The sequence below is a fragment of the Myxine glutinosa genome, chromosome 4, assembly GCF_964187855.1.
Source record: "Myxine glutinosa chromosome 4, kmMyxGlut1.1, whole genome shotgun sequence".
NCBI lineage: Eukaryota > Metazoa > Chordata > Myxini > Myxiniformes > Myxinidae > Myxine > Myxine glutinosa.
Window position 1 is genome coordinate 72,439,665 of NC_136264.1, and position 21,081 is coordinate 72,460,745.

The 21,081-nt window shown below is 46.1% G+C and overlaps 1 protein-coding gene across 15 annotated transcripts in view; it reads left to right on the top strand.

Annotated features, from left to right (window-relative positions):
• The window catches only part of LOC137424762 (transcription factor 7-like 2), a 384,171-nt gene that overhangs the window by 153,402 nt on the left and 209,688 nt on the right, over positions 1-21,081 (top strand). The window lies entirely within an intron of this gene.

The following is a 21,081-nucleotide window of genomic DNA, read 5'->3' on the forward strand; positions in this document are numbered from 1 at the left end:
CATATTGTACAGTATCATGAGAATTGCATCCATTATGGAACCAATAAGTTGACTGAAAACAAATGTGTGCTGGCTTCCTGGGATGCTCATCCATGGGATGCACAAGAAGGGAACCTTCTGAGTGAGAATCCCACACACTTTCTGCTTATATCTACAGAACAAATGATCTTTATGCTTCCACAAGGGGATACTTACACAGCAATCGAGCCTGGAGAGATGACAGCCAGTACAACATGCCTACTATTTGTGGTTTGGAATAAAAACACATTTGTCTTTTTTAATCACATTTGTATCAACAAAACCAATATTCTTCTCTTGCAGTCACATACCTTGCTTAATAAACCAGAGAGTGACTTTAATGGCAGGGTAAGTTGTGCATTTGCCATTAAAAAGGATTACTGACAATGGCTGTGCTTTGCATGACATCATGTATGGAAATGCAGTAGTTTCTTGCTTGAGTTAACTTTTTAAAATACTGAATATCAGCATCCTGCCCTGGCAAATTCAGAGCTGAACCTGTGGCCTTGTCATAATCAAAACCTGCTGCACTAAAGCCACTTGCTCATTCCAAGTTATTGGAGTTTTTGCAAGAGGAAACTTTTGTGCGTTTCTGTTTCTGCATTGCTTGCAGTTTTCCTTGCTCAAGTCGATCTTTCTTTCTCCTTTGAGATCTGTGAAAGGGCCATCGCTGCAGGTATATGCAAGCCTTTCGTTGTCGCACAATTTGGTGTTTTGTTTTATTTACTACAAAGTTTATTAGCACTTAGAATGCCTTCCATTACAGAAAGGCACGCACCTTTTTTTCTATACAAGAAGATCCAGGCGCATGGGAGAGCGAGGTGACTGAGTGTACAGAGATGAGGACTGACACTTGGGCATTGGGGCAACAGATGTATAAAACAAGCAAGGGAATGAATGAACAAGAGAGGAGAGTAGTGGAGGTAACGCTAACCTGAGAGTAAGATGGGTTAGGGGTAAAAAAAGAACATTGCACGTAGGGATAGGGGATTATTGATATTAGTAATACCCACTTCAACTGGGAACAAAATATAGTATCAATACACCCTTCATGCCTGCTTCTTCGACAAACTCACAAACTTCTACAGATCGACAAACTCATCTCCTTTTAGTTATAGTTACACCCGCTCTCTCTGGCAGGGGTCGGTGGTTAAACCACTTGCACTGCTTTCTGTGTACAGGTGAAAATTGTAAGTCATCTCCCCATTCCTACCGGTGAGAGGGGGATTATTTTGTGCATGTAACCTGGCCCTGGGTACCACAAGCAAATATGCAAAATTGGGTGGAAATTGGTGCAGCCGTGTGTTTTTTCTGCGATTTTCTGACGTACACACACACACACACACACACACACACACACACCCCCATTTTATCATTTTCTGTTTCTCTCAATTATAACACACACACGCACACACAATTTATTGCACAGTATCGGCTATTCCTAAAATATAATTTCAAGGATTGTTGTAAATTATGTTAATTTCGTAACATCTTATATTCAACTTTATTGAAATTGTAAAACTCAAAACATAGTTCCCTCACCTAAAGGAAGAACCTTAACATGTAAGCAATTGACTGGTTTCCCGACTGCACGGATCATCAGCTGGGCACCGTTCTTCCTTGAGGTTTCGAATTTTTTTTCTTCTCGGAACCTCTCCAAACGGCGGATCCACAACCTCGATCATGGATCCACATAAGTAGATTCCCTTCATCAGTAGATCCACAACCTCGATCATGTAGGTAATCTACTAATGTGGATCCATGATCGAGGTTGTGGATCCACTGATGTAGGTAATCTACTGATGTGGATCCATCAGTAGATCCACAACCTCGATCATGGATCCACATCAGTAGATTAGCTACATCAGTAGATCCACAACCTCGGTCACGAATCCACATAAGTTTATTACCTACATCAGTAGATCCACAACCTCGATCATGGTACATCAGTAGATTGCCTACATCAGTGGATCCACAACCTCAGTCGCAGATTCACATCAGTACATTACCTACATTAATAACTTTACTCACTGGAGGATGTAATGTATTATGACATATATGTAACTCCCATCACACATTTCATTATATGATTATGCATAAAATCATGCATAACTTACACAAGTGCACACACACACACACACACACACACACACACACACACACACACACCTACACACATGGACATGCACACACGAACACACAGACAGATGCTTCCCCTTTTTAGTAATAGATGGATGCTTTTAACTCGTATAATGCAGTTTGCCTTTTCTTGCATTCACAGACATTTTTGTCCATTTTTGTCAACATCTCTCCATAACAGACACTGATTTCAGAGACTAACACATTGAAATGCTCCATTATAATGGTGAGCACTTTGAGCCAGACAGTCCTTTTTCGAATTTTTACATGGTCTATTTCTTTTAGTTAATTTATTTTCAAGAGTGTGGATACACTGAATTGTTTGCACGGAGTGTCATACGTTACATTGGTCCATTGGTAAATCCATGACATTACATGGAAGTACAAAATGGTGCTTATGAAATGCTGTAACAGCATTTATTTCATTGAGTCAACTGCCTGCGCTGTCGCGTTGCACTGCCAAGTGCGGAACCGGTGAATGAGCTTCTCTGAAGCTTCATTTTTCTGTTGAATATACACGTGAGATAATTAATGCAATTGGTATTTATCTAATATCCATCCAATTCTCACAAGTAGGGTTGTAAAGCACAAGTGCAGGATGTTTTAACTGTTGCATGTCTTTGCCTTCAATAGAGAAGCTCTAAGTCCTTCTTCTGAATGCAACAGTGAAAATGGACTGCATACAAATCTTCACCTTTTACCATCAAATGTTCACATATTTACCCTGGCCAGAGGATAGGGTATTGCATTTGGGTCCATTTGTCTGTCTGTCTGGTTGTCCGCACAGAACGTGACTGATAATTATGACGTCATAAGTCACATGGTATGGGCACCATGTTGGAAAAACTGAAAAACTTTGCATTTCTCCTCCTATATATCCGAAACTGCTCCATGGAAATAAATTGAAACATGTCTCATTGGCAAGTACTCCCCATGGGGAACAACATATGTTCATGATGATGTAATTTGCCTTAGTTATGATGTCATAATTTGCCAAGTATAACACTTCATCCGATCAGTTTGAAATTTCGTGAGCATGATCTACACAAATTCTATGGGAGAATTAAATTGATGACGTCATCGCTCACGTGATTTGGCAGCCATATTGGATTGAACATAAATCTATGTTATTCATAAACCACACAAACACAACAGCTAATAAACACCACACAACATACACCACACAAACAAGTCCTGACGAGGGTTTGCAATCTCTGACTGCTCTTTCTTGTTATAATTGAGGAGACGACACAAAAATATTCACTTCTGGTGAAAGTTTCGCCTCATATCCCCGAGATTAAGCTTCTTCTAAACCTCTTACCCCCACTCCAATAGCTTGTACTTGTATCATATTTTCGCGTACCTGCCGATTAATATCAGCCGGGATTGATGGTCAAACCAGCCTTAACTCACGAGGTGACCTCCCGATGATGGTGGTTATTTTGTGTGCGCGCAGGATGGAAGGGATGTGAAGGCTTAATTAAACGAACACACGGGTTTATTCCCGAAACCACGAAACATGCAAACACAACAAACAAAAATGCAAAGATAATGATTTAATAAAAATAAAGCACGGATAAAATTAAATGTTGAGGTAAAACGAATTTCTACTTTTTGAGGTACTTCGACACGCAGTTAAAAATACAAACACACAAGGAAAAGTAATACAATGAAAATAAAATCCCCCATTGGCCGGCACTTAGCTTTGGCCCCACTGAGTCCTTTTGGAGGTTGGTGGCCGTCGAAGCTCAAAGCCCCACAGGTGGGAGCTCGGCAAAATATGGTGACGAAGGCGCCCAGGGCCGTGAGGCGAGTCATGAAGATGACCCTCTTTCTCTTTGCTCCCTCTGGGTTTTCTCTCCTCCTCCCCTTGGGAAAGACAGCGCGGCCCTCAGCTCCCTGGTGACCCCAGCAGTCCAATGCTCCTTGCGATTGCCACACAAAACGTTCTCCTCCGAGAGAACACAAAATGGCCAGCTTCTTGTCCAACAAACAGAACCTAGCACTCTTCTTCTTCACTTGCGAGAGCCAAAAACGAAACTTCCCTCTTTCTCCGCCCATGTTTCCTGGGCCAATCGTGTCCCTCGGGGGTGTGGCCTGCTGGCCTTCTTCTCCGCCCACTGATAGCTCCGCCTCTCCTGGGTGGGTCCTTTTGCCGTATGTATCCATAGGGCAGACTTAGTTTGGCCAGCAATGCATGGAGCGTGATGAATTTCCGGCCGTGTCGGTAAAACGTTAGGTATGACTACAGAGGGTTTGACACACAGGGGAGAACTAAACCCCTATTATTAATTAACACAGTATCATCCCCGGTATGATGCACATTTAAACAACCTTAAGCTACATTTTCCCGACTTATGCACATCGAAATGCTCCTACACATCACACGGTCCATGCTACAGACTTGGCATTTAATATGGAATATTTTTTTGTGGGGGTGAACTTACTTTTCAAGATGACTTAGAACCAAAAGTTCATTAGAATTATGTTGAAATTATTCTAGATTTTGTTAGTGACCTTTAAAAGAAACAAAAACCACATTTGACATTTTGAAGTAAATAAATTGATCCTTGAAAGTGATGTAAACTGATATCGAACTCAATTCACAGACAGAACTGTGTTAAACTTCTGTACATTTTCCAGAAGTATCTCTTTATTTTGCACATTAGCCAATTTTTTTTTTAACAAAAACAAAAGTGAAATTATGACTGGGATTACGGACAGTAAAATTACAGTTCAGTACTTCGTGTAACCCCCACGAGCATTCAGGAGAGCACGTACACGTCGAGGCATGCTGTTCACGAGATTTGCCAAGGTTTGGACAGGAATCGCTTGCCATGCAGTGAAAATAGCCTGCTGCAATTCACGCACAGAGGTCGGCTGCTGGTCCAAGTTGTCGATTTGACGCGTTAATTCTGCCCACAAGTTATCTATCGGATTCATATCCGGGGACATGGCAGGCCACTCCATATGCTCGACACCACGGTCAGCAAGAAAATGTTGGATCATGCGAGCACGATGAGGCCGTGCATTGTGATCTTGGAAGACAAAGTTTCCTCGAAAGGCTGCACGAGCAAATGGAAGCAATGTTTCTTCCAGAATGGCCCTGTACTTGAACTGGTTCAGGTTTCCATTCAGAACAACCAGGTCAGTTTTGCCCCCTGCATGAAAAGGAGCCCAAACGGTCACCCCACCACCTCCAGCCTGGACTCTTGGCACAATACAATCTTTGTTGTAGGCTTCATGCACTTGTCTGCGCACTCGGTTGCGGCCATCTTGACGATAGACCAGAAATCTAGACTCGTCACTGAAGGTCACGTGATTCCAGTGTCCTGGCTGCCATTGACGGTGCTCTCTGGCCCACTGCAATCGACGCTGGCGGTGTTGTCTGGTCAGGCATGGCTTTCTCAGGGGACGCCCTGCACGATAGCCTGCTTGAACCAGTCGTTGGTTGACTAGCCTTCTGGATACAGGCACATTTGTCAGTTGCTGCCACTCAGCCCGAAGCCGATTAGCTGACTTGGTACGGCCATTGCAGACTAACCGGTGCAGCTGCCGATCATCTCTCCTTGTGGTTCTGCGGGGACGTCCTGGCCTTGGTATTGGAGTAGGAACACCCCTCTGAGCATGTCGTTTCAGGATATTTGACACCTGACCTTGAGTGATGCCATACTGCCGAGCAATAGCACGCTGTTTCATGCCAGAATTTCGTAAAGCCACCACTCCATGACAAACAGCATTGTCGAGTTGACGGACCATCTCCAGAGGAAGCGGCAATAACTTTTGTAGACGTGCAGCAGTTGTTTTCCACGAATACAGAACACAACAACTCTTATATACACGATTGTGAAGCCAATCTTCAAATGTACCTGTCCTTACATTTGTCACGCCTCCTGTGATATTATCCTGTTATTGACTTCTTGCTGCGAAAGACAATCAGTGACATGGTTCCTTTAACAAAGAAATCACCGAAGCGTAAAAGAAACTCACCAGATTGATATACTGAGTTCAGAAAGTAAACCCAAGTCGAGAAAAAAAAAAATTCCATATTAAATGCCAAGCCTGTATTTCCTATTCAGGCCTACCTCTCCTACGGTACTCCCTTACCTACCCCCATAAACGTAACAATATGTATGACCAGGAAATGCCCCTCCAAGAGCGGTACGAGTATGAAGAGAGAGGAGGGAAGGAGCATGTAAATGAATGTTTGGGAAGAGGTGTCCAATACTGTACATGTTCAAATATCGATTTAATACAGTCACCTTGTAAAGGGAATGAAAGAGATATGTGAAGTTCTATTGGCTGAAGTTAAATCTTGATACTCATGAGTACAGTATCCTGGTCACTGAGAGTCTGCTTTGTTTTGCACAACAATGTTGATTCATACAATCATCAGTGTTTATTCCTGGGTTTTTTTTGGCAAATAATTTTGTGATAAATCCAAGTCTGTCACCTCATGACCTCTATCTATTTCGATAACTTAAAATGCTATGAAAGGGCTTTATTATGGTTGTAGTCCGGATAGTCATACATCTGTGACGCTTAGCTGTGCATTTTTGTGAATGCCTTGCAGCAGTGTTTCAAGCCGCTCCAAAAATGCTGGGTTAAGTGGTTTGCCTCACAAGGCGCTTACTTTGAATGAGACAATTGCCAGATCTCTCTCTCTCTCTCTCTCTCTCCCTCTCTCCCTCTCTCCCTCTCTCCCTCTCTCTCTCCCTCTCTCCCTCTCTCTCTCCCTCTCTCTCTCCCTCTCTCCCTCCCTCTCTCCCTCTCTCTCTCCCTCTCTCCATCTCTCTCTCCCTCTCTCCCTCTCTCTCTCCCCCAACTCTCCCTCTCTCTCTCCCTCTCTCCCTCTCTCCCTCTCTCTCTCCCTCCCTCTCTCCCTCTCTCTCTCCCTCTCTCCCTCCCTCTCTCCCTCTCTCTCTCCCTCTCTCCCTCTCTCTCTCCCTCTCTCCCTCTCTCTCCCCCAACTCTCCCTCTCTCTCTCCCCCAACTCTCCCTCTCTCTCCCCCAACTCTCCCTCTCTCTCTCCCCCAACTCTCCCTCTCTCTCTCCCCCAACTCTCCCTCTCTCTCTCCCCCAACTCTCCCTCTCTCTCTCCCCCAACTCTCCCTCTCTCCCTCTGTGTCTTTGTGTGTGTCTGTGTCTGTCTGTGTGCATGTGTGTAGGTGTCTTAGTTTATGTATCTATGTGTGTGTGTGTGTGTGTGTGTGTGTGTGTGTGTGTGTGTGTGTGTGTGTCTGTGTGTGCGCGCACGCATGTGCTCACTTGCATACCACACTGTCTCTATCATTAGTCGATTTGCGACTGGTGTTAAGGAAATAATAAAACACAAATAATTATTTTAAGTTTTATTGCTTTATTTTAAATGATTTTGTTGTGGTACATCCTGGATCTAAGATGGATTTATATTGACATTTCTTTTTCACTGATGTACACATAATACCCCATAATGTCAAAGAAGTGAATTTTCTTTGAGAATTTTTTACAAAATAATTTAAAATGGAAAGTTGAAATATCTTGAGTCTATAAGTATTCAACACCTATGCTATGACATACCAAATTGATCTCAGGTGCATCCAATTTTCTTTGATAATCCTTGAGATGTCTCTACAACTTCATTGGAGTCCACCTGTGGCCAATTCAGTTGATTGGACATGATATAGAAAGAAACACACCTTTCTATTTCGGGTCCCACAGTTGACAATGCATGTCAGACCAGAAACTCTACCATGAAGTCAAAGGAAATGTCCACAGAACTTGGAGATATAATTGTGAGGAGGCATACGTCTTGGGAAGAGTGTAAAACAATTTATCGAGTGTTGAAAGTTCCCAAGAGCACAGTGAGCTCCATCATTAGGAAATGGAAAGAATATGGAACTACCCAAATTCTTCCGAGAGCTGGCTGAATGACGAAACTGAGCAACCGGGCAAGAACGACCTTGGTCAGGGAGGTGCCCAAGAACCAATGACTACTCTGACAGAACTACAGAGTTCCTTCGCTGAGATGGGAGAACTTGCCGGAAACACAACCATCTCTGCAACACTTCACAAATCTAGGCTTTATGGGACAGGAAGCCATTCCTGAGAAAAATGCACATGACAGCATGCCTGGAGTTTGCAAAAAGCACGTGAAAGGCTCTGAGAGTATGAGGTAAAGGATTCTGTGGTCTGATGAGACTGAAATTGAACTTTTTGGCCTGAATGCAAAGTGCTACGTCTGGTGGAAACTGAGCACAGCTCATCACCCATCTAATACCATCCCTCCCATGAAGCATGGCGGTGTCAACATCATGCTATGGGGATGCTTTTCAGCTGCAAGGACTGCGAGATCTGTACGGATAGAGGGAACAATGAATGGAGCCAAATACAGGCAATTCTTGAGGAGAACCTCCTTTACAGTGCAAAATACCTTGGACTGGTGAAGATTTACGTTCCTACAGGACAATGACTGAAATGAAATCTGCAAGGAAGAAACTCTTCAAATCCAGATGTGCAAAGCTGATACAGACATACCCAAGAAGACTCAAAGCTGTATGTGCTGCCCAAGGCCAAAGTATATACAAATATATTGACTCGGGGCATTGAATACTTACGTAAACTATATATTTCTGTATTTCATTTTTAATTATCTTGTAAAAAATAAAATAAAATAATTCTACTTTGACATTATGGGGTATTATGTGTAGAACAGTGACAAAATCACGATTTATTCCTTTTTGAATTCAGGCTGTAACACAACAAAATGTGATAAATATCAAAGAGTGTGAATACTTTCTGAAGGCACTGTATATAATGCTTTCATTTACATTGCCAATCTTGCACATGACATGCCTACAATGGTCGAAGATTTGCCGCCATGTCTTATGACTAAAGAGATTATGGAGGGAGTTTTGTATCATTCCTCCCAAGGCCAATTGATGATGTCGATGATTATATTTGGGTTTGTATTGATTGCTACTGGGCATCTTTCCATGTTTGTCTGCCGTTTCCACCTGTGTGTCTCTCAATCAGTTTTTTTTTCATGTAACTGTTCCTCAATCTGTCTTTTTCATGTGCGTTCGTCTTTTTCTTCATCTGCACCTGTCTTTTTACATTGCTGATGCAAAGTGAAAGACGAGGTTAAGCAATTGGTTAACTTTGTCTGTCTACATACATCAGTTTATGATCAAGGAACAACTTGATTTCAATTGAATGCCATGTTCATCTCCGACACCGAAGGTGCACGGAGGTTAGGTTTTCACTGTCTGTCTGTATTTGTTTGTTTTTGTTTGTGAGCAGGATTGCTCAAAAAGTTATGGACAGATCCAAACGAAACGTGGTGGAGGAGTTGGGTAGGCGACAAGAACAAGCCGATTAGATTTCGGTGCAAGTACGGATGCAGGTCCGGCCTATTAGTGGGATACAAAACGTAACCTGTTCAGTCTGGAGGTTGTATTCGCTCTTCTGAGTGTCGTTCTCGTTCTACATGCGATTTTGACCGAAAAGATGGTGAATATGCAGCACACTTCCTTTTGACATCTACCTAGTTTTGTCATAATCCGTCCACAACCTGCTGAGATATCGTGCTATACATTGTTTTTGGCTCCATTTCTCAATGAGTGAAGAATCACTTTTTTTTATTTTTTATTCCTGGATCCGGATCTTCACCAAAATCAAATCAATTTGTGTCACACACCCAACCTGTCCCCCAAGTTTCATCCGAATCTGTGCATACCGTTTGAAAATATCGTGCTCACAAACAAACAAATGACAAATCACTCATAGAGTGCCACTTGGCAAAAGAGAACAAAGTAGAATAGCACTCAGTAGAGCATCCTTTTGACCTCAAAAATAGATGGGGGTTGAATTCAGTGACCTGATATGCAAATCGTCTTCAAATGTTAAGTTAATCAGAAGAAAATTGACAATTTTAGAAATATGGCCTATGTTGACCTTTTGGCCTATGTTGATCTCCAAAATAGTTGGTGGTTGAATTCAGTTGGCTGATATGAAAATCCTATTCAAATTTCTAGTCAATCGGATGAAAATTGAGGATTTTAGAAATTTGAAAAGGTTGTTGACCTTTGGCCTATGCTGACCTTTTGACCTTTTGACCTCAAAAAATATAGGATTCCGTCGGACCACAAACTCTACCATTTGGTGAAGTTTCGTGAAGATCAGTTTGAAATTGTGATCTGTAGGTAAGTATAAGTGAGCGGTCACACACACACACACACACACACACATACACATACACATACACGCACACACAGACGCACACACAGACGCACACACAGACGCACACACAGACGCACACACAGACAGACACACACACACACACACACACACATACACACACAACAGTCATACTTGTCTAAAAAAATATTTTTTTGCCAAGTAATAAACAAGCAGACTGACTGGGGTGAACACATAACCTCTGTCATCCACATTCGGTGGCGGAGGTAACAAGTTGCATTTTTCCAAATCGGAAAAGACAACCACTACCATGACGCAAATCCCTCCATAATCCCTTTCCCCTTTTTATTATTACTAATATTATTTTAATTCTGACCAGGTGTCACTGTGAAAACCTTGAGACCCCTGTCAGAGGTCCTTTCTTTTCAGGATCTCCTTGGCTTTGTGGCTCTTGTCCTGCAATCAAAGGGCGTTCGCTCTTTCAGCCATTATGGGGGATCAGTAGTTCATGAATCTGCTTTTGAGTACACTAACACCTTATTCCTCTCGACCATCTGTTTATAGGGTTTGCATATATTGGCCCCATCCCCCTCTCTAATTGATCCAGCAGTCCAGTTTAATCCGTTTCCTGAAAGCCTTAGAGAAATGTCAGCTTTGTAAAGTCCAGTTTATCAGCCTATTACACAGCAGTTAGCTCATCGGTCTAACTTTGGCTCGTTAATATTGCCAGTCTTTGTTAATGTAAACTTGGGTAATTTCATTTTCTCTTTATCTAGTTTCACAATCCTTTTGTTCGTGTCTGTCCGTGAGGGTTGTATTATTCACACACACACACACACACACACACACACACACACACACACACACACACACGCACACACACACACAAAGGAATACTGACGAGACAAAGACTTGACACAGCCACTGAGCTTGGGGGAAGTGCCATCACTAACGTCACTTCCCATGAGATGTTCTAACAATAGTGCCGCCTCTCTCAACATACTCAGATTATGTCTGGTTTTTTTCAGAAGTAACCTGTATGGAGAGATCTGTCAGGTTTGAGCGAAGGCCCTTGATGTTTTGAGGTCCATCCCATTTAAGGAAGAGGGAGGGGGGGGCCTCAGGTACAAGAGAGGGGAGGGGAGGAGGAGGGTAAGATGAGGAATGAGAGGAGGAGGTAGTATCCAAAGTATCCTAACAACCCTAACCCTAAGAACTCGGAGATTGCAGGAGAGTGGGCAGGATGAGTAGGACAAAGGGCTAGATGGTGAGGGGATGAGGCACAATGATGAGTAGCATGAGGGGGGTGGACAGAGGTAAGTAGAAGATTGGAGGGGGAGGTGGATGAGGATGAGGAGGAGGAGGAATGAGTTGGAAGAGAGAGAGAGGGTGGGACTTGTGGATGTGTGAGGGGGAAACTTTGAGAAGGAGTAGTGAGGGGTGAGATTTGAAGGGGAGGGGTGATGGAGGAGCTTTCAAGACGAGGTGTAGGTGGAAGGTGGTTATGGAATATGGGTAGGAAGAAGTAGAGGGAGGGGACATGGAGTGGGATGCTGGTAAGAGATAGGGGGTGTAGGATACGGACAAGTAGAAGTGGAGGAGGGAACTGTCAGGGCAGGGATTGACACTGAAGATGGACAAAAGGAACGATTAATGAAATCCAAGCATCCATTGCAAACTGGGGTTTTGCGTCCTGATCCGTTCTGTGTTCTCGCTCTTCCGTGAGCCTAGACTTTGTGCAGTATACAAAAAAAGAAAGTTTTCGTCGAGAATATTTACTCCAGATTTTGATTAGGTATTTCTGGGAGAAAATTTGTGGCTTATACACGATTGATTAAGGTAAATGAAAACAATTAAATTTTTCATGTAAAATGGTGAAAATCACAAATTAGTCAATCCAGATTCTTGATGCAGTTTGAAACCTCAGTTTTTTGGAGTTTTTTTGATGCAATTGTTTTTTCCTTTTATTTCATCAACTTGCATTCCCTTTTGACTTCACAAGTGCTGTCCTTTATTTGCGGGACCCAATATTGATATTTCAATTGTTAAGCTGATATCGGTGTTGAAGGGATTATGAAGGTCATGTTACATTTTGTTCTCAACACGCACCCCTCCCTCTCTCTTTTCCGCCCCAGCAACTTTTCCTCGTTTTCTCCCACCTGTGGAACCAACTTTCACATTCTGTTCAACCTCATCCTTCCCTCCAGGTCTTCAAGACAGCTGTTCACAAAATCTCAGATCACCCCCAATCCAAAACCATGATCTTTTAAAACCTCGTTAACCCCTCCACCCCACCCCAAGCCCTCCTCCTTCCAAATTTTAAGTTCCCCTGCACTTCCCGAGAGTTTCCTTCGATATCCATTTTGCCCTTTCTTGCCCTCCATTCCTCCCCGCACCCATCGTTTGTGCAAGTCTGCCTCTATCTTGGCCTTCAACTCTGCTGTTGTATCCCCCGTCTCTACTTGTTTCTTTTGCGTCCTGTTATGCCCGGATCCGTCAGTGTACTACTACTAGCTCTTCCACGAGCCTCGACTATGTATACAAAAAAGAAAACCCGATTATATGCACTTTTATACAACTTTTTTTCTTTTTGCAAGTCTGAAAATGATGTGTACACAGCACTGCTCGTGATTCGATGTCGAACATTCGTGATATTTGCCACATTATTATACACAGATTACAAGGCCACGGCAGGCACAACGTTGGTTTTTAACAAAATATTCTGCAAATGTTTTACCCCATACTTTGTGGATGCTCAACGTATGTGTGTGCACATGCGTTAGGTTATTAAACGGATCAAATATATCTAAATATCAAGATGGTTTTCTTCAAATATTTTTCATAAATATTACTTTTTTTTACAACTTTTAGAGGAGTTTGCACATCGATCTCATGCAAGACAGGTATATTTTTCCCATTCATTACAAATACTTTTGCAGATGAACAAATAAAACGAATATATTTTATTTTTTGGGGAATCATAATCATACTAGTTGTGCGTGTGTGTGCTTTTGATAGAATTGTGAGCAACAGAAATGAATAAAACGAGATGTGCGTGCATGTGTTCATTCTATACATTCTGGAACAGCTGGACGGAATGAGTTGAAAACTGCTGGTTGTACTCGGTGTGTCCAGAGGTTTTATGGGATTAAAATTGAATTGTCCATGGGGTTCAGTTTGGGAGAAAGACCCCAATTCTTTGAGTATGTATGGCATATAGCACCGCTACGGATGAGTAGTGGTATTACAAGGCAAAGTATAATGAGCCAATTCTGTGGCAAGTGATCCATCCTTGTTTCTTGGAGAAGTAGCTTGTCTCTGATTCTGGGGGATCTTCGCATCTGTGATTCTGGGGAATCATCGCTTCTGTGATTCTGGGGGATCATCGCTTCTGTGATTCTGGGGGATCATCGCGTCTGTGATTCTGGGGGATCATCGCTTCTGTGATTCTGGGGGATCATCGTGTAGTGAAATCGTATTCGTACTGAACCCGGGGGTGATGCTCGCTGCTCGTTGACACCGCTAGGGGCGTGACTATAAGACCCGCTGCTGCGGACGGTGCTCCGAGACTTCTCCTGTGACACGTTACATCTGGTAGACTCGCTAACGGTACGCCAGCATAGAATATCCAGCTTGCTTGCATTGAATGTTATGAATGGTCCCATGTGATGTCACATCGTATACTTATTGTATTTCCTTCATTACAGGATGATGTTATGATCTAAATGGAATTAAACCACCAGTTGGACTAAAGTTGTGTGGACCTGATTGGTTTTCCACAACACTTAATTCCATTTATATCTACCGACATGGCTGGCAACAAGACGCTGGCGGTTGCCGTATTCTGCGCCGACCCGCAAGCCCCGGATGGTGGCTTGCAACTGAAGCACTGGCTCAGAACATTGGAGAATCATTTCGACGAGCCTGAGACCGCGCCGACGGCTGCCGCGAAGCTAGCAACACTTCATTCAAAAATCGACTACAAGGTGTACAATTCCATCGCTCAATTCGCGACGTATGACCTCTCGATCGCGGAGCTCAAACGGCTGTACATAAAGGAAAAAAGCCCGGTGTATGCACGATATTTGCTGCAAACGCGACGTCAGCAACCCAACGAGGCGATGGACCACTACGCCCAGGAGCTCCGGCAGCTCTTGCTGGACAGCACCAGGGAGCCACGGACTCCCGCGCAGTCTCAGGATGATCTTCTTTTAGATGCCTTCATTGCAGGGGTCTCCTCCCAGGAACTAAGGCTCAAGCTCTTAGAGAAGACCGACCTGACCTTCGCTACGGCACTCGAGCAAGGGAAAGTATACACCGAAGCGCGGATGCAATCGAACACCTATGATCGCACGCGCCTCTTGGCGGGCACTACACTACACGCCCGGCCGGAGAGTGCTACTGCCGAGGACGCGGACCTGCTCGCGGAACTCCGGGATGCTCCGGAGGAAGACCCAGTCCTGACGGCTGCCGTTACGACCAGACCCAAGGCCTTACGCGGGGCCGCATGCTTTTTCTGTGGGGGGGCCACGCCATGCCCGGCCCGTGTGTCCGGCACGAGACGCTATATGCCATTTGTGCTCGCAAAAGGGACATTACGCGAAAGTGTGCAGGAAAACGGCACGCGGCTCGCGGCTCATTGAATCGCGCGGGCGCGGCGACCTTGAATGGGCTCATTGTGGAGCCTGCGAGCCGAGCCCGAAACCCGGCGCCTTACCCGACTTCGAAGGGGAGGGCCCCTCTCTGCGGGCCCCTGGGCGCTCAGACGTCCTTGGCGGGCGTCACCGGACAGCCACCACAGTCTCATCCTCAATCGGGCACGAAGTACGTGTCCTTGACCAAACTCCGGGCCACGCAAGGGGCTTTGAAGCCTCGCCAAGCCCCAGCGGAACGTTCTCCTCGTGTCGTCCACGAGCTAACGGTGGCCCTCACCCCGGAAAAGGCGATTTCGAATACTACGGAGGCCTTTTTCTGCCAAAAGTGTCAAAAGGCGTTTTCAAATACTACGGAGGCCTTTTCCCATCAGAATTGTCAGATTTTGAATCGCGAAACACCGGAATGCTTGGGAAAGCCCTCTGATGGCGTTAATGGATTCCCCATGGACAACGCAGACTCCGGCCACGACCGCAAAACTGCTGCTGGCATAGGATCCACCCACGAGGCTTGTCCGACCCATTCGGGAGGCTCAGTCCCACTCCCAGCAGCCTCGTCTGGCCTGGCTCAAGCCTTTATTCCCCTCATGGTCGAAGGCCATTGTGTTCGGGCCTTGGTGGATACAGGGTCTACGGATAGTTTTATCGACCAGCGACTTGTGCTCAGGCATGGATGGCGGATCTGGAGGTCTACGAGACGGATCTTCATGGCTTCCCAGGGGCTTCGACTCAGCACGAAGGGGGAATGCCGATTGAAACTCGTGCTAAAGGGACGGGTTTTCCCTGATGTACACCTTATGGTTTTACCCGCATTATGTGCTGATATTCTGTTAGGACACGATTTTCTTAAGCTGCATGGACGTCTGGTAATGGAGTTTGGTGGGCCTGACACGCTTGTTGTGGGGGCGGACGACGCGCTTGCGGTGTGCGCCCTAGCGCAAATGGACATCCAGCCGCTTTCGCTGTTCCCCAATCTAACCTCCGACTGCACCCCTGTCGCGGTGAAATCACGGCGCTACTCTCGCGCAGACATGCAATTCATTGCGGACGAAACGGCTCAGCTCTTGAAAGACGGCATCATAGAACCTAGCAGGTCGCCGTGGCGCGCCCAGGTCTTGGTGGTGCGCAGCGAGGCCCACCGCAGACGCATGGTAATCGACTATTCCCAAACGATTAACCGCTTTACACAGCTGGATGCCTACCCCCTTCCGGGGATGGACGCGCTGGTGCAACAGGTGTCCCAGTATTCGGTCTATAGCACTCTCGATCTCCGTAGTGCGTACCACCAGATCCCTATCTCTAGGGCGGATTGTATCTATACCGCATTTGAGTCGGGGCAGCGGTTGTACCAATTTACGCGATTGCCTTTTGGGGTAACGAACGGGGTCGCTTGTTTCCAGAGGGCCATGGATGACCTCATTGCGCGGGAGCACTTAAGGCACCATGATGCTAATCTGAAGCGCTTCCTTGAGGTCGCGCAGAGGTATCACTTAACTATGAACGAGGATAAGTGCCAATACTCCCTACGCACGATAGATCTTCTGGGGTACACCGTGACCCATGGCTCTGTCGCTCCGGATAAGGAGCGTCTGCGACCTTTGCTCGACATGGCCCCTCCCTGTGATCGGGCGTCCCTGAAGCGCGCCCTCGGGCTATTCGCCCATTACTCCAAATGGGTGCAAAGTTTCTCCGCGAAACTTCGCCCCCTCGTGGCCTGCGACACCTTCCCACTGAGTCCGGCCGCATTGGCGGCCTTTGAAGGCCTTAAGGCCGACATCGCCCGAGCCACCGTGGCGACAATCGACGAGAGCGGCTCTTTCGTCCTCGAAAGTGACGCCTCGGATCAGGCCATCGCGGCGACCCTCTCCCAAGGGGGGCGTCCCGTGGCTTTCTTTTCACGGACTCTTACCACCGCTGAGCGGAGACACTCGTCCGTCGAAAAGGAAGCGTATGCGATCGTCGAGTCTATTCGGCGATGGTGCCCGTACTTACTCGGGCGGAGCTTCCAAATCATCACGGACCAGCAAAGCGTTGCGTTCATGTACGACACCTTACACGCCCAGCGCATTAAGAATGAGAAAATCACTCGCTGGCGTATCGAACTCGCCGACTTCTGTTACACCATCAAATATCGCCCGGGGAAGGATAACCGGGCCGCCGATGCCTTATCACGACCGGCTACATGCGCGGGTATCACCTCTTTGGAGGGCCTACGGGTGCTGCATGCCACTGCGGGCCATCCCGGCGTAACGCGTTTCGCTCATTTTGTGCGGTGTGGCAATCTCCCATACTCGATTGACGATATCCGCCGTATCTGTCGCGACTGCGCTATCTGCGCGGAAATCAAACCGCGTTTCTATAACCCTCCCATGGGGACTCTGGTTAAGGCTACGCGACCGTGGGAACGCTTGGCAATGGTTTTCAAGGGCCCATTGCCCATGTCGAGCGGCTCTCGCTAACTGCTCACTATCGTCGATGAGTACTCGCGATTCCCCTTTGCTTATACGTGCGCGGACATGACTGCTGCCATGGTGATGCGATGCTTACAGAACTTGTTCTCAATGTTCGGTTACCCGGCCTATGTCCATACTGACCGGGGTGCGGTCTTCTTGTCTCAGGAGGTGCGCGGCTATCTGCTCCAAAATAACATTGCTTCTAGTTACACCACGCCGTACAGACCCCAGGCTAATGGGCAGATCGAACGCTTCAACGGGATTATCTGGAGGGCCGTCATGCTCAACCTCCGGACCCTCGGCCGGGGCCTCGATAAATGGGCTTGGTCGCTACCTGCGGCGTTGAACTCGATCAGGGCTCTCCTGAGTACGGCAACTAACCAAACTCCCCACGAGCGACTTTTCCACCACCCCAGGAGCACGGGGTGTATACGGTCTTTGCCCAGTTGGCTCGCTGGGCCCGGGCCGGCCTACCTTAAACGGGTGGTTCGCGCGAGCAAGTACGACCCCCTAGTGGACAAAGTGCAGATTCTCCAGGCTAATCCTGAGCATGCTCGGGTGATGACGACTGATGGCCGTGAGACTACTGTCTCCGTCCGTCACCTTGCCCCTTTCGGGGACGCCGACCTGAGTAGAGAATCGGACGGACCGACCGAACCCATCTATGAGACTATGGCCTCTCCCGACGCTCCCATCGCCGAAGGTCTACCGACTCTCCCCTCGCCGGGTCTACCTGGGCCCGACGACTTGGAGTTACCCCCTTCGTCACCCGACCCTGATGGCGCCTCCGACGCCGGGGACACAGGGATGCGTGATGCCGTACCCGGGGAATTTCGGACGCGTGCTGGCAGAGAAATTCGCCGCCCAGCCCGATACGGTTGGGTCGACTGACTTTCCGTACCCTGTTCGTGCTGACGCTCGCTCGCTTCTAGCTGCACCGCCGTATAATTCTGACGGGGGGGGGGAGAATGTCGTGAAATCGTATTCGTACTGAACCCGGGGGTGATGCTCGCTGCTCGTTGACACCGCTAGGGGCGTGACTATAAGACCCGCTGCTGCGGACGGTGCTCCGAGACTTCTCCTGTGACACGTTACATCTGGTAGACTCGCTAACGGTACGCCAGCATAGAATATCCAGCTTGCTTGCATTGAATGTTATGAATGGTCCCATGTGATGTCACATCGTATACTTATTGTATTTCCTTCATTACAGGATGATGTTATGATCTAAATGGAATTAAACCACCAGTTGGACTAAAGTTGTGTGGACCTGATTGGTTTTCCACAACACATCGCGTCTGTGATTCTGGGGGATCATCGCGTCTGTGATTCTGGGGGATCATCGCGTCTGTGATTCTGGGGGATCATCGCGTCTGTGATTCTGGGGGATCTTCGCGTCTGTGATTCTGGGGGATCATCGCTTCTGTGATTCTGGGGGATCATCGCTTCTGTGATTCTGGGGGATCATCGCTTCTGTGATTCTGGGGGATCATCGCTTCTGTGATTCTGGGGGATCATCGCTTCTGTGATTCTGGGGGATCATCGCGTCTGTGATTCTGGGGGAATTATCCTATTCATAAGGATGGCTTCTTCGCTAGATTAGTTGTAATCTCAGTATGATAGACAAGTACAACATTGTGATGTATTTCGTGGGTGTGCTGCAATTTTCCATGCTGCTGCCATGACAAGCTCATTACACTTTGTGTACAATGCAGTACAAATCTAAATTTTCATACTTTTCTGTAAAATATTTTCATACTGATCAGATCTATTAATTTTTATAAAGATAAACAGCCTGTAATTGATTTATTTTCGAAAAGTTGTTTTTATTATGCTTCCAACTAGGCCTCTTTTTGGGACCTCGGTGTTAACCTCGCGCTTTTAAAGGGCCGGTTGCACCTGTTCTTTGGCCTTTTTGTCGGCGTTTGAGCGATGAGGCGTGGGAACGATGCTGGATGCTGCTCTTGTGTGATGAGGATGGTCAGATGTGTCTTGGAGCGCAAAATCGGAACCAGGCCCCGTATAATGTGGCATTTCCTGGTGCTGGATGACATGCACGACTTGATGCAAAGAAGGCACCAACCTTCATGAGCTCTGTCTTTCCATGAGTCTCTTCTGTGGAAGTGGCCCGCATGTTTGATTGTGGAAACTTCCTCAGTTGCATGGCAAAGAAAATTATATTATATAATTATTTTTATTATTAAAAAATTGGTACTGTTCATGTCAATTTACACGTATGGGTGCAAACCCTTTTTTGTACACATTACAGCCAACGTTCCAAACTCTGGCTCTCCAAAGAGACGGCCCAACAAACTCTCGAGTCCGATTCTCTGACAGGCCCTTAACAAAGGCTCGCACTCACGTTCTTCCATCGTATTTCATGGAATTTGTAGCTCGACCAACTGCTGCTTGCCTGACATCCAGTGACTCCCCAAGCCCTTTTTGTCACACCATGGAGGTCTGATGCAATGTGAACGTCTCATTGTTGTCTAACAATCTGTCACCAGAGTCTGTTATATTTTGAAGTGATTTTCTATTGTCTGTCAGATCGATGTTTCGGATTACTGTTGCCGTTGGGTTTCCACCTCATAATGATCCCCACGTTTGACTTGGGGATGGATAAGATAGTTAAATAGTCCTGGAGGTGTTCACTCTTTGATTGCCTATTGCTATTCCTCATTGGAATTTCTTGAATTTCTTTATTTGGTGAATGATGCTTTGACACTGAGCAACGACACTGTTTCCTGACTTCGAACTGCGTTTGCTGGTGATTTCCTTGCTCTGTGCTTGTATCCGAGGTTTGCATGGACATGTATCACCGATGGAATGGGTTGTTGGGTTATTGTGCTTTTGTTGAGATTACTGCCGTTTTTACCGTGAACACGCGTGAAGTTCAAAGCGTGGTAAAGCAATTACTTCAGTCTGTCTGGTAGTCGCACAAAATTTGAAAATCATTCCAAACAGCAGACTTCCTGTTTGTAGGGATGTCATAAAGGACACAAACAATAGGCACGAATCACTCACGCAATGTGTTAGATAAGGTGGTGTAAAAGACACTGCATCATCAACGGTGGTAAACTTCCGTAAAGAGTTTTTGGTTTTTTTGACATCTCCAGTCTAACAGTAGTTGGCCAACAGTAGTTGGCCAAACTATTATGCCATTTTCCTTCAGCTCGACCAATCAAATTTGCCGCTCGCTCTCTGTGTTGGGGAATATCGAGATTCAGACAAAACCGCGGCCCATACAAAATATAGATGGTATTCAGAAACTCAAAGTGAGAGTTGGAAAGATCCGTTCTCGTGTCCTTTTTCTCAAGTTGGAGGGAAGTTGTGTAGGCGTTGAATTAGCACAGATGACGCATTCAGGAGTTACAGTCGCTCCTTAATATTCTAACAGTCTTGTTTGTGTCATTGTTAGTGATTGCATATTGGACCGCGATTCAGTTGCGGAGTCATCCTGCTTGATTTATCGTTACCGAAGCACGGTTGTGCCGCTGATGTGGTGGGGCCTCTGCACATTAGAGCAGGGATTTGGAATTTGGTCTGGTTGCCATCATGCCAGCGTTAACTCTCATACTCTTCATTGTTAACGTCTTCCAACTACTTCTAGTAGATAAGTAGTCCAACAGGTTATAAGTGGG